This window comes from Rutilus rutilus (genome assembly GCF_951802725.1).
Source record: "Rutilus rutilus genome assembly, chromosome: 8".
Taxonomy (NCBI): Eukaryota; Metazoa; Chordata; class Actinopteri; order Cypriniformes; family Leuciscidae; genus Rutilus; species Rutilus rutilus.
In genome coordinates, this window is record NC_140222.1 from 17116331 (window position 1) to 17131856 (window position 15526).

The 15526-nt window shown below is 40.7% G+C and overlaps 1 long non-coding RNA gene across 6 annotated transcripts; it reads right to left on the minus strand.

Annotated features, from left to right (window-relative positions):
• Nucleotides 1–2839: 2839 nt before the first annotated feature.
• Nucleotides 2840–14678, minus strand: LOC311295539. Of its 6 annotated transcripts, none has more exons than XR_014628347.1 (7): nucleotides 14358–14678; nucleotides 13933–14253; nucleotides 13713–13838; nucleotides 12925–13035; nucleotides 8661–8728; nucleotides 3873–3925; nucleotides 2840–3441 (listed from the first exon to the last, which is right to left on the minus strand). It is a non-coding gene; the product is annotated as an uncharacterized lncRNA (long non-coding RNA). The 6 variants fall into 6 exon arrangements; XR_014628348.1 differs by having other exon boundaries at nucleotides 8661–12094; XR_014628349.1 differs by having other exon boundaries at nucleotides 8661–11692; nucleotides 11770–13035.
• Nucleotides 14679–15526: the final 848 nt, after the last annotated feature.

Below are 15526 nucleotides of genomic sequence, written 5' to 3' on the forward strand. Positions count from 1 at the left end.
CACTGAGCCACAGGGGGAGAATACACATGCTTTCAGTTAGCACGACCATATAAGACAGCGTCAACATGCTTGAATGGGTGCAGGCGAGCGGGTTGTACAACGCGCTCGTTGGCTGCAAAATACACATCTGCAGTCGCCTTTTAAGGGAACTGACAGAGCGAAGCACTGACGGCATAATTTTATGTGTCGGCAGACCCGGGATTCGAACACGGTTCTCTCGTGCGAAAGCCTAAGATTCTGCCACTGAGCCACAGGGGGAGAATACACATACTTTCAGTTAGCACGACCATATAAGACAGCGTCAACATGCTTGAATGGGTGCAGGCGAACGGGTTGTACAACGCGCTCGTTGGCTGCAAAATACACATCTGCAGTCGCCTTTTAAGGGAACTGACAGAGCGAAGCACTGACGGCATAATTTTGTGTGTCGGCAGACCCGGGATTCGAACACGGTTCTCTCGTGCGAAAGCCTAAGATTCTGCCACTGAGCCACAGGGGGAGAATACACATACTTTCAGTTAGCACGACCATATAAGACAGCGTCAACATGCTTGAATGGGTGCAGGCGAGCGGGTTGTACAACGCGCTCGTTGGCTGCAAAATACACATCTGCAGTCGCCTTTTAAGGGAACTGACAGAGCGAAGCATTGACGGCATATTATGAATGGGGCGCAACTAGGGCGGGGCAGCTTTTCTTATAACGTAAAGAAAAAACTAACCCCGTGACCGTACGCTTCCGGTCTCCCTTGTGAACGGCGCAGTTTGCGCGGCTCGAACAGAGGGAGAGAGAAAGCTAGCCCCGTGATCGTCCGCTCCTGACATCCCCTGTGAACGGCGCAGTTTGCGCGGCTCGAACAGAGGGAGAACAGATATCATACCCCACAGACGCGGCTTCTTGGTCTACATCCACGACGGAAGCGGCGGCACGCGGCGGCCACTGTCCATCAGGAAGAGACTCAGCGAAGCAGGTGAAGCAGGCGGGCGCACCGGCGAGCTTTGCGGGGTGGGGGAGGTTGCGGAGGTGCAGTCTCGGAGAAGGATGCCAGGCGAGTCCTCAGAGTCACCGTAGGCATTAGCTCGCTGAGGGCAGCGCCGTCAGCGAGCGCGAGAGCTGCGTGATCCTTACCAGGAAAAAGGGGTGTCTTGATAAAGACGCCCGGCTCTTTTAGTGCAAAGGGAGTGTGTGTCGCGGCGGCGAACAACACACACATACACAAAACACAGTAGCAGAGAAAGGATATGTACGCCGGAAAGCGTGCGCAGGAACGGCGACTGAAGGCGGCGAGTTGTCGTCCAGCAGCTTCAGATGTGGCGCTAATCCCGCTCAGTGCTTCTATCAGACGGCGCGGCTTCTTCCTCTCGGGATCCAGCGATGCGTGAGATTCGCTGAAGAGATAAAAAACTGGTCAAACCAGCCCTTCGAGGCTATATTTATAGCTGAGCCCCACCCTCTTTTGGCGGGACATGACGTATTGGGCGCGAAGCGCCCTCATTGGTTCTGACGTCATGAGGGGCCTCTCTCGATAGGCTGGTGCAGTTGCCGCAGAGCAGCCAATGGGCGCGCGAGCTGTCTCGCCCATGTCTGCATGCTGCTGCAATGCGTTTTACATTATTGCAAAATTAAGGATAATTTTTTGGCTTCAGTATCTCGAGGAAAAGAGGTTTTCCCCTAGCGTAAGATATTACGCAAGTACGAGAGAAACTCTCGTAAGAGAACTGTGTTTTTAATGCTGAACAATGACATTCAGATCTGCTTAATATATCATAGTCATATTATGTTGATAAATAACATTTTAAAGAATGAAGAAGCTGTGTTTATTGTGATCCTGGATGTCACTGTGAATGATTTAGACTGAAGGTTAAAAGGTCAAACATCTCACAGAGAGCTGATCATCATGGGACATTTCATATTTATCAGCAGTTTATGACCAATATACATGAAACAGAATAATTTTTAAACTTCAGATTCATCATTTGAACTCAGTTTAATGGTGTACAGACAGTACGTCTCTCCTAAAGACCCTGCTGGAGCGCCAACTAGTGGCTCAACATGGAAAACAACATGTTATTTTACAGTGTTGAAGGTCTTAAAATGTGATATGTGGAAACCTCTGTTTTTTTGGAAGTGTATTTTCATATTCAATATGTTCCTGTGTTATGTGATCATTGCCTAATCCTGTTTCTGATATTGATTCAGATTCAATCTGATCATCATCACTAGAAGCTCCTGTGAAAACTGTCTGTATTTTATTCATTCTGCATATTTGATCAGGAAATATCAACAGACTTTATTTTCCTCACTGAACTCTGATTAAATGTCTTTAATATTTATCATAGTGAAGGTGATTGCAATCTTCTTTGTTTCCAGAGATGGATTCATTAAACGGTCTCCTCACGGTTACAGTGTGCTTTTAAAATACAAGGACATTCATAACACTTTTTTTTTTTAAATGAGAATTTTAATAGTATATGAAACACACAAAAGTGTCTCACGTGTGTATTGTTTTCTCTTCTGGTTAGTATTGAACGGCCTGTTCGCCCCTGCTGGTAGATGTTGTAACTACACTTATAGGAACTAAAAAGCATCTTCCTTCTTTGAAGGCCATTCATATATATATATATATATATATATATATATATATATATATATATATATATGTGTGTGTGTGTGTGTGTGTGTGTGTGTGTGTGTGTAGTCTGATGAAATGAAAAGTATTTTCTAGCAACATATAAAACTGTAAATATTTCAATAAGCCTATATTATATTTCAAGCAACTATTAGAACAGAAGCTACAAAATTAAAAATGATTGAAGATGATTAAGTTGCACATAGCCCTACCACAGCAATCATTTTAATGCACTCTTATAACACAGATATTTAAAAGGACAGGATGGATTTCTTCAAGTGATATGTGAGTGAAATTACTTTTAACAGTATCTTGCTGAGGACAAAAACACACACAAAACAAAAAGCTAAACCCAGTCTAAGATGGTTGGCAGGTCTTGGTTTGTTTCCAGTCTGGCTAAGCTTGTGTTCAGCTGGTTGCAAAAAAAATAAAAAAAATAATAATTGTTCAAAACCTCTCTAAACCCAGTCTGCTAAACCAGTTATGACCAGGATGGGCCTCATCTGATCCTTCACACTCCAGCAATCGTGTTCAGCTCCATCAGTTACATTGGGGTCAGTGAGTGTTGTTCAATGAGATTCTGACAGCCACAAGATGGCGCCACAACAGTGTCTGTATTAGGAGAAACATCTGAACTGTTTATCTTTACTACTGACAACATAATAGTGAATAGCAGACACAATCATTACATTACTGTAATTGTGCTTGGAGACGGGTCTGTGTTCCAGTGAGTCATTTTAAATGAATATGGAAAATATGTATATAAAGTGGTCTGGTATACTTGCTGATTCATTCAATCCGTTTCCAGTGGAATCTGAGAAACAGAGACAATTAGAGAAATTAAAAAGAGATCTTAGACGTCAGAAGCGATGTTAACACTTCTACATTAAATTACCAATGACCAGGTTCAGTCATAATTGGGTACTTTTCATGTTCGTTTGTAAGAAAAGAACATATATTATATTTGTGAACTAACAAATATAAATAACAATGAGCAATACTGTTAAATCATCTATTAAGCTTGTTAATATTCGTTAATAAAAATAGTGATTCATTGTTCATGATGGTTCACAGTGCATTAAATGATGTTAACAAACACAACTTTTGATTTTAATAATGTATTATTAAATGTTGAAATGAACATTAACTAAGATCAGTGGTGGAAAGACTACTGAAAAAACATCCTCATGTAATAGTATTTCAAAAAATGTAGTGTGAGTAAAAAAGTAGATTATTTAAACATACTCATGAGTAGTGAGTACTGAGCTGCCAATTCTACCCCCTTAAAACACTGTGCACTACAATAAAAAAAAAACATTGTTACTGTTATTTACATTATATTTTGTTCTTTGTCAGAAAGATTAAAGAAAATCTATCATCCATCTTTTTAAAATACATCATAACAGTACCTTCATCGCCATTTAAATAATATTGTTTAAAAAAAGACATTTAAAATTAGGCGTAAGGCCACTGAGCCTGAGCATGCCAATGTTGCACATAAAATATCATTGTTCATAACTGTGCAAAGAATTCAAAATCTTTTAAAAACATGATTCAGCATCACACACCATGAGATGGGTTAGAAAGATAAAAAACAAAACAAATTGTACCAGTTTCAGTGTTTTGATAAAGAAATGAGAATCACTAATATTATCAGTTCACCTCACCTAATGCACTGAATAAGTCAAAAACTGTGAGCTAACACTAATTACACTGTAATTCCATGCCATTAAATATGTTACAATTTAATCGTAAATGCACAATGTTCTAGAAGGGTGGCATCATCCCTTACATTTTACACGGCTACATTTACTCAAATTGTAATGCTGATAATATAACTTGAAAGGAAAATTGCGCATTAAATAGGAAAGTATATCCGGGGAAACTTTTACAAAAGAAACACACAAACACACAAAAACAAATGCATGTCTCTTTGTAGTCTCGCAAAGCTGTTTTATCAGCAGCATCCACAACAACAACAAAAATGTTGAACTTGAAAAATGTTTTTGCACAAGTGCAGTTGCTAAATGAAGGCGGATTGTATGAAATGGATAAATAAATAAAAAACATTGTTTATTAACAAGCTGTAGTCACTGACAGAAACGCAGTTCAAGTTAAGTCCATTGGTTATAAGGTGCACTGCATACTGAATCTGGTTCTCCAGTTTACAAGAAAGAGGAAGAGGAAGAAGAAGAGGAGGAGGGCAAGAAAAAGGAAGAGGAGGAGGAAGAGGAAGACAAAGAGTGGAAATTTCTGATGAAATTTGAGCAACAGTCATAGACCATGTTCTTGTCCATGGACTGACAATGAGAGAAGCAGGACTTAGAGTGCAACCCAATTTGAGCTGATTTTCTGTGTCCACCATAGTAAGGACATTCAGAGAAGAGAACAGGTACAGTATACTACTGTATTTTTGTAATTGCAAATTTACTGTACTACACTATATGCAACTGTTTCAATAGACGTTTGTAAAGTACATCACTGTATGTATAGTACTGCATGTTTTTTTGTAACTGCACATCTACTTTTTTTAGAATTGCAAGGCTGCCACATGCAGGTGGAAGGACAGCTATATTCACTCAGGAGCAAGAGGCCGTTATAGTGGGCATGGTCCTTCAATATAATTTAATACGACTCAGAGAAATCCAGGAACGAGTGATACAAGACAACACACACTTCCAGGGAATCAACAGTGTGAGCATTTCCACAATTGGCCGTGTCCTCCATCGTAGCAGGATGCGAATGAAACAAGTATACAGAGTACCTTTTGAGCGCAACTCACCAAGGGCGAAAGAACTGCGAGCTCAGTATGTGCAAGTAAGTGTACATTCAGAAACATTTACTGTAATCCAGATTGTCTACAGTACTAACACATACCATGTGAATGACATTACTCTTCAGTACATACAATGTATGTGAATCAGCATACAGTAGGCCTAATTGTACTCTACAGTATATCACTGTCTCTGTACGACTTACAAAATTCTAAATACAGTATATTGTATTTCTACACAGACAATATTTGACTTGGAATCCTTGGACAGACCCCATGAGTTCATCTTTGTCAATGAAGCAGGCTTCAATCTAACAAAGAGGAGAAGGAGAGGCCGAAACATGATTGGACAGCGGACCATTGTTGAAGTCCCTGGTCAACGAGGTGGCAATGTCACAATCTGCTGCTATCAGCAACCATGGTGTTCTACATCACCATGTTACACTCGGGCCATATAACACCCAGCACCTTCTAAGATTGATGGCCAATCTAAGAGATATTTTATTTGAGCAGCAGGGTCAAGAGCTAAATGAGAATCCCATTCCCACCTATGTGATAGTGTGGGACTTTCCACCGAGCTGCTCAGGTAAGCGAATGGTTTAACATCAATGGGCAGTTTATGAACTTGTACCTCCCTCCATACTCGCCTCTCCTGAATCCGATTGATGAGTTTTTCTCCTCTTGGAAATGGAAAGTTTTATGATAGACAACCCTACACCAGAGTAAATCTGCTGCAAGCCATGGATTTAGCCTGTGGAGATATTGGTGAGGAATCATGGATATGGCACACAAGAGGCTTCTTCCCCCGTTGCCTCAGGAGGGACAATATTGCTTGTGATGTCGACGAAGTGCTCTAGCCTGACCCAGGCCAAAGACAAGAAGGGGATTCATAAATATTGGGGCATCTCGCCCGGGGGGCGGGGTTATGTCCTGCGTCACATCTCTCATGCGGGTTCTTCTCGTCGACCAGGGTCAGCGCGCACCAGCGTCAAAGATTCCAACCGTCTCTGGAATCGTCTGTGGAGTGGGAAGTTAACGTTACCCTGTGTACATCTTTTTGCACGATGGAGGGTAAGTTTTTAATCATGTTAGATTGTTTTCCTGTTTAGTTAAGATTTCGACTGTTTCCTGTTTAGTTAAGATTTCGACTGTTAGTTAGATAGAGTTAGATAGATTAGCTAGATAGAGTAATCTTGACCAACTTCAAATTACGTGGTGCAAACCTGTCCTCTTTTGGTGAAAATAGTTATTGTAAGACTTTTGTAAAACTTTTTTTAGCACTGCTTCACCTGTAGTCTTACAGAAGACTCATCTGGTTTGCACCCCTGGTTTGTGTTAACGAAATATTAATGTTTTATAGATCTGCCTTGGATGCCTCCACATTCTGAAGTTGTCAAGAGAGATGGGGGATACATTTCTGTAATTGTAAAGTCGGAGGAGGATCTGACAACTCTGTTGGAAAACCATAAAAGAGCAACGCTCACGTCTTTCAACAAATGGTATTAAGTTACTATGAAACACAGTTAACTAACTATCAATGATGGAAATAAGTGCTTGCCCTTCCTCATGTTATCCTTGGACATGTGTATGTGTTTTTGTAATCCAAAAATCAATCAGTCAATCAACATAACATAACTGACATTGCGTTACACCTTTATCTAGTTCCCCTCCCCCTTCCACATTCTTTGGTTTTGCAAAATATCTCTTTCTTAACGTCTGTCAAGGTAAAGGATGATGAGAAGGCGAGGCTAGTGTGGCAAGTGGAGGACTACTGTGAAGACACCCCACTGTGTAGACACCCCACTGTGTGTAACCAAGCGAGTGATCCGGGATTGCGAGCATGGGAAAGCATCCCGGAACACACCTACAGCAGAGGTAAATTGACTAATCAGTGATTAATGTAGGCCAAAAGTCCATTTATATAACAGTCAAATAATTTAACAGTCCATCTACCATTTAAATAAATTAGCTGATTATGCGGCGTTGCCAATCGTTGCAGGAGCATTCCGTTGAACATGTGTACACAAAAAAAAAGTTTCATGTACAAAAAGGGAAGAAGGTGGATTGTCCGGCCAAGCTCTTCTTAAGATATGTGAAGAGGTGAGAAGCTGTGAGGGTAGTCAGTTAGAGGATGATTTGAAGTGTGTTTTCACAAGAATGGTCAAAGGGATGAGAGTCATTAACATAGTTTTTTATATTTTAGATATGACACATACAGTGTAAAAGGTGATGCCTCCAGAACTACAAAAGAAGAGGCTATGAAAAGGCTAAAAGAGGATTTGGCTCAGGGGAGTCCACCAACATCTTCCTTCATACATGTCCGGATTCCGCTGGTAGAAGCTCATTTGAATCACATTATCGACAAAGGGTGTTGCTTTGGGAGGCAAATTCATCCCAAAGTGCGGGATAAAATACATGAGATGGTGGGATTGGGTATTACATCTGTTGCATTTGTTAAAAGAGCCCTAAAACAGTATGTATTGAAGGACCTGTGTCCCAATGACCAGCAGAGACCTTTTGAGGAAGACCAGGCCTACTTTCCTTCAAATACTACCATACAGAGCCACATACACATAGCCTTAGTGGCAGGCCGGTACTCCGCACTTGACCAGGAAAACCTAGAAAGAAAGATTGCTCAATGGGTGGAGGAAGGGCAGGGTAATCACTTTTTCTTCAGAAAGTGCACCACTGGAGAAGATGGACAATCAAATCAGTTCCTCTTTGTCCACCAAAACCAAAAGCAAGCCAGGCTCCTTCAGCGATACGGGGACATGGTTTTACTTGATGCAACCTATAAAACTTCAAAATACTCTTTACCTCTTTTTTTTTTTGGTTGTGAGAACAAATGTGGGTTATAAACCTGTTGTGGAATTCATATGCGAGACTGAAACAACCAGATCAATCACAGAAGCCCTTGAACTCCTGAAGAGATGGAACCCTGAGTGGAGACCAAGATATTTCATGACTGACTACAGGTTAGGGTACCACAGACTAATGCTTAAACGTGGCCTAAAACCCCCCTATTTTCCCTAGACTAGAGCCTTCTGCTAGATTATGATATCTGTTTTGTTCTACTTTGTTTTTCAGCATGTTTTCGTTGTTTGTCATTTCTTAGCTAATACTTACTGCAGCACTTTGAGATCTGTTTCAGATGTAAAGAACTACACAATACAATGCATCATCATTATTATTATTGTTATTATTACAGTGAACAGGAAATGCAGGCCATTGCCCAGGTATTCCCTACAGCGGAGACACACCTGTGCACCTTCCACCGGGAACAGGCCTGGCTCAGGTGGACAAAAGATGTTGAGTCCTGGCTCCAAGTCTGGATAGGCAGACACACACACACGCACACACACACACACACACACTATGTAGTTAAAAATATCTTAAAATCCTAAGTAAAACCTGTTCTATGTAAGGGATAATGGATGACACGGTGGTCTGTTAACATAAATTAATGCACGGTCGAGGTTGTAAGACGGCCCCGACGCAAAGCGTAAGTGCATTAGTTTATGTTAACAGACCACCGTGGAGTCCATTATCCCGCTTATTCCCGTGTTCATTTCATGTTACAATTTAAATGTTTTAATCGCTAAAACGGTCTTGTTTGTAGAACTACTTTCTTCCGACACATATCAACTAATTTCTCAACTTGCAGGACAAACTGCCGTTACTAGTTCTAAATGGATGGTTGCTACGGCCAAAGGCCAGTCGTTAGTTCTATCTCTCCCATTGTCAAGCGGGCGTATCCCAAGATTCTGATGAACTTTAGCTTTGAAACATCGCTATTTTATTTAGCCTGCTGCCATCCATCTAGCTAAAAGCCACCTCCGTCATATTCTACAATGTTGCTATGTTCTGAATGTCTGCATTTTACAGCTTGGATACAACGTGACAGTTCATTTAAACTTCACAATGAGTTCGGCGAAGTAATATACAAGTGTGATAAAGCCAAAAATATGGATCTACTTCATATGTGTTCAAATAACATAATGTTAATGGTTGTTCTAAATTACGTAGGACAATGGGGAATTCAACCAAGCAGTGGAATAAGTAGATGTAATGAATATGTTTTGTTTAATTGTGAAATACAAGGCAAATTACTGATTAAATGACCAAATAATTGTGCCTTTAGGGAAGAATAGCCTTGCCGACAGGGAACAGGGAGAACTGTTACATCTTCTTCGCAGCATTGCTTGGGCCAGAACAGAAGAGAGCTGCTTGGTAGCGATAGAGAATTTAAGGGAGAGTAGAATATACAAAGACAGTGAAAAAGTGAGGACGTACGTCGAACAATGGTGGATTTCCATCAAAGAGGTAATATTGTCAAGTGCTAGGATAATAACTAGGCTAATAGATGAACATTTCTAAAGAAGAAAGGGTGAGTTGGTGGTTAGTTAAGATAGATAGATAGATAGATAGATAGATAGATAGATAGATAGATAGATAGATAGATAGATAGATAGATAGATAGATAGATAGATAGATAGATAGATAGATAGATAGATAGATAGATACTTTATTGATCCCCAAGGGGAAATTCAAGACTTCAACAAAATAATTCTGAGTACTGAATCCAAAGGGTGGGGGGTGTTATTAGGGACATACATACATTTTTAGATTGAATTATTAAGTGTTCTTCTGGTTCCTTTTCAGAAATGGTGCAGAGCTTATGCTCCAGACGGCTTCAATGTTTCAGTGACTACAAACAATGGCGTGGAAACAATTAACAAAAATCTCAAAGCATTTTTTTTAAAGATCTCTGGCACTGGGACAGTGTCTTCTCTTGTCGAAACTATTGTAACACAATTCATCCCAGAAAAAATCAAAGGCTACGAGAGCCTAAATTACCGGTACAGAACATGCCACAAAGCATACAGCAAGGATGTACCAGCCTTTCTCCAAAACCGTCCGAGAGAAACTGTCCTACACTGTCTGAAGAACATCACTGCAGCTTCCCATTTCAGTGCCCAGGATATAGTGGAGAGAAATGATGGTACATGTCTTGTCAGGAGTGAGCAGTCAAACACATTTCATTCTGTGGACCTCACAAAGCCGTCTTGTGAATGTGAAGCTTTTCAACTTTCTTATCTTCCCTGCAAGCACATTTTTGCCATTTTTAGTGACACAAAGCACTCATGGGATTCCCTGCCCCTTATTTACACACTGTCTCCATATCTGACACTTGATACATTTGACGATGTAAGAGGGGTAGATGGATCCAGAGGAGCACAGAGCCTGGAGGATGGAGAAGCACAGAGCCTGATGCAAGTTGGAAGCCGAGGAGCAGAGAGCACAGAAGATGGAACAGAGAGCCTGGTGCACGACGAAGGGGCAGAGAGCCTGGAAGATGGAGTAGGCTGCCGGGTGCACGATGAAGCAGCAGTGAGCCTAAAAGACATTATGCCACAGCGGATCAAATCTGCACAACTTAAATTGAGAGAAGAACTAAAGATGTTTAGTGATGACACATATTTATGCAACGACCTGGAAACTCTCACAAGGTCAACAGAAGTACTGATCAATCTAAGAAAAACATTTGTAACCCAGTGCAGAAGAGAAAATGGCCTCATGTTAAATAACCAAAAGGAAATAGTTATGGTTAGAAAGGACTCTGAAGTTCTTTGGGCTCTTCCAGCTAATAAACGAAGGGTAGCAAAAACCAAGAAAAGGAAATGGAACCAGGGTATGTTATTTTTCTGCTGGTTATATTTTGTTAAAATGTTAACATTAAGCCATTGGTCCAGTTGTCCATTGCTCCCATTGCTATCTGTAACAGGTAGGACTTAATTATATTTGCACACTTTAAGTCCTAACCCTAACCTCTTCTTCACATGTTGTAGGACTCGATCCTCTTCCGGCTTCGAGCAACACAGAAGGCGCATCAGGTCTCCTGACAGACAGACAAGTCTCTCATGCTTCCCTCATGGGCAACACAAGCAACACTCAAGGTAAAATAACTAAAAAACAAGCTTATAGAATGCAAGAAGACGTGTGTGCACAAGACAAAGTTGTATTCGCACCCTGTAACCCTAACCTTTTCTTCACATGTTGTAGGACTCCATCTTCCCCTGGCTTCGAGCAACACTGAAGGCGCATCAGGTCTCCTGACAGACAGACAAGTCCCTCATGCTTCCCTCATGGGCAACACAAGCAACGCCTGGGTCAAGAAGCCTGGTGAATAGGACCTATACTGAAGGATCAGCACAGCCACACTGCTTCACTATGTCTTGTGACTGCCCTGTGAATGAGTCTGGTTCTTCAGCGTTGTGGTCAAACTGGAGGTCTGGGGGGTTCAAAGCCAGGTGTCATGACAGCTCTCTCTTTTCCCTACAGATGTCAGGAGTAGGATGGCTTACTTACCGTGAGGTCTTGAGAGGCGTGTCAGGTTTCAGCCGTTGGAGGCCCACCAGTTAGATGACCCCCTGTGTGAGTGTTGCCAGAGATGGGTGAAGCCCTAGCATGTGGATCTCCACAGGAAGGAGAGGTATGGTAGTGGTGGGGTGTGTGAGAGACACCCCTGTGCACCCAGCGCATGGACAGGCCTCCTGAAGCGTAGGAGTCTGTGACAGGGTGCTTTCCATAGTGGTTGAGGATGTACTCTGATGGTGATGCCAACTAGCTGCGAGTGTGGTACCCTGCAGACTCAGGTCTGATGCCAGGGCAACTGTTCTCTTTCATGACCAGTCTGACAAACATTTCCACAAGTAAAGGGAGAGAGCAGTCACCTAAAGTGAAACCTATGTGCGTGTGTGTTTGTAACAGATAACTAGATTAAAAAGTTCGTCGGGACAAACTTTAAGTTGGCTTGAGAAAGTTTGGACCGGAAAGTTTGAAGATTAAAGTAGTTTGAAGTTTAACTTAGTTTAAGGTTTAATTAAGTTTAAAGAAGTTTGAAGTTTAGTTTAGTTTAAAGTAGTTTGAAGTCTATGGTTTGAAGTTTAAATTAGTTTGAAGTTTAAAGTAGTTTAAAGTAGCTGAAATGGATGAATTTGATAGATAGATAGATAGATAGATACACACTAACTCACTCAACACTCACTCAGACGCACACACACTTAGAGTTTTTGAGTTTAGTTTACACGTTTAAATGAAGTAAATTTAGCAGTTTGAAGTTTAAATTAGTTTGAAGACACACACACGCACAGACACGCTCACTTGCTCACACACTTTTTCCACACACACACGCTCACTATCTCACAGACACACACACGCTCACTAACACACACACTCACTATCTCACACACACACATGCACAGACACACTCACTAACTCTCACACACACTCACACGCACAGACACTCACTAACTCACACACACACTCACTAACACACACACACACACACACACACACACACACACACACACTCACTATCTCACACACACACATGCACAGACACACTCACTAACTCACACATGCACAGACACGCTCACTAAATCTCACACACACTTACACACAGACACGCTCATTAAAGGGATAGTTCACTTTGAAATTAATTTTTGATATGTTTTAGCTTACCTCAAGGGCATCCAAGATGTAGGTGTCTTTGTTTCCGCAGTAGTTTCAATTTTGATATTTTTAGGTCAAACCGTTCTTGTCTGTTAGTCATATAATGCAGGTCTGTGGTCACTGTCTCAAAACACAAGCACAGAGTCCAAATTAAAACAATTCCCCATCGTCCAAATGAAATAATTCCCCATCATAAGTACACATTGATGGCCTAAGACACGAAACGAGCGGTTTGTGTGAGAAAACGAACAGTATTTATATCGTTTTTAGCTCTTGAAAACAGCACACGTCCAAATGGTCTGACGGCGCGGGCGGGTATAGATGTATACATAGATGTCGCCTTGGCTACGGTTTCGTTCCAATGAACTGCAGTAGCGAAGGCGACATCTAGTGTATACATCTATACCCGCATAGATATATACACTAGATGTCGCTTTGCTACGTTTCGTTCCAATGAACTGCAGTAGCGAAGGCGACATCTAGTGTATACATCTATACCCGCATAGATATATACACTAGATGTCGCTTTGCTACGGTTTCGTTCCAATGAACTGCAGTAGCCAAGGCGACATCTATGTATACATCTATACCCGCCCGCGCCGTCAGACCATTTACAGTGAATATCTCATAGTACATAATGCTTAATCTGTAGACACAGCAGTAAAGGGAAAATACTGTATGTACTGTATATGTAATTCTGTTCTATATTTTGTGATTACTATTGAAGTGATGCACTGTCATTGATTGACATAAGAGTGATTGAACTGTTTTACATTGTATAAAAAAACAATACAGACTCTGATAAGTGAAGCAGCAGCAGCTCCGTGTCCTGTGTTAATATATACATATATCTCCCCTCATCAGGCGGTGAGGGTACTACATCAGCACAATATAACCAGCGGACAAACCTGGATCTGGAATGGCTGAAGAGAGAAAGTCATTAGTATAAGTAATTTTATTGTGCGATTTAAGGGAAATGCTCATTTAACATGATTAAACATGAGCTAGGCTACTTACCAAGAAAAACATTGAATCTCTTGTATAAGGTCTCTTTACTGTTGGAGATCTGTAGTTGATAAACACCAGCGTCTGCGGTTCTGAGGTCTCTGATGGTGAGATATCCCGTCTGATTTTTCAGATGTAGTCTCTCTCTGTATCTCTCATCAGGACTGAATGTGATCTCATGAATCTTTATGTTCATTTCCGCTATAAAAGTGTCTGGATTCGTAGTTCCAAACGTCCACCGTATTAGATCATGTTTCTGTGAATCAGTAACACCAGTGTATAGAGTCACAGAATCTCCTTCTCTCTTGTTTTCCAACCCTGCAAAAATCACATCTGGAAAACAAACAGGAACAGTTATGCAATGCATAGTGTATTTTAAAAGTAAAACATATAGGACTAACCTATATAATCAATATAGATCTATCGGAGCTACTCACCATGGACAGTAACAGTGAATGTATTGACTAAGGTCTCAGTGCTGATGATCTTTATATAATAATCTCCAGAGTGTTTGGTTCTGATGTCACTGATGGTCAGAGATCCAGTCTTATTGTCCAGCTGCAGTCTGTCCTCAAATCTCCCATCATCAACATCATATAATAAGACCCTTGATTTTAGCGATAATGTTTTTGAGTGTTGATAAAGTTTTGAGATCCATACATCCACATCAACAAAAATATTCTCTGTATTTCAGTGACATTAGACTGCAGCATGACAGAATCTCCCTCTTTCACTGACACTTGTGTCGTCTCACCAAACACACCTGAGAAATAAACAAAATATAGATGAAAGTTTTCAGTATCAGTAAACTACGTAAACAGTACTCTTAAAACATAATTAAAGGTTGCAAAAGGAGGGTTTTCTCAGCAGTGCCATAGAAGAGCCATTCCTGGTTCTTCAAATAACCTTTCAGTGATCAATTCTTAAAAAGATGTTACTCATAGTGTAAATTAACATTTAAATAATGTAAAGAACCGTTTGTGCAATGGAAAGGTTCTGTGTAAGTTGGTTCTTCATGGACATACAGTAGACGCCAATAAAGAACCTTATTTTTAAAAGTGTAAGGCTGCCGTCGATATTTAAATCTTAACGATTATTATCTTATTAGAACAGCCAACTATTACTACAGTATACACTGAATACTAGGCAATAAAATTAAATATCATCATAAAATGAAAATCTTGTCATTGTGGAATTTGTCCACGAATGATTGCGCAATATTTGCATAACAAAACAGAAGCAGTGTGAACCGTATGAAGGCTATGAATGAATGAATGTACATTCCGTCATGAATGCATCTTTGACCAATTTAAGATGAGTTTATCATATGTTGATAACCTAGAACTGTTGTGGAAAAATGCCCCATATTGTAGAACAGACAAAAGCAGTGATTTAGCTTTTCTTTTATTCTTTGCAAATTATTTTCCTTACATGAAAATGTTCCGATTGATCAACATTACAGCGACGGTGAAATTCGTATTTTCCCGAATCTGTTGAAGCCTAATACGTGACATTTTACGTATAAGAACATGGCTAAGCCTGAATGTGAAACCAGAGAATGTCTAATATGGCGAGAAGTTTCACTCTCACTACACTTCCGGCTTCT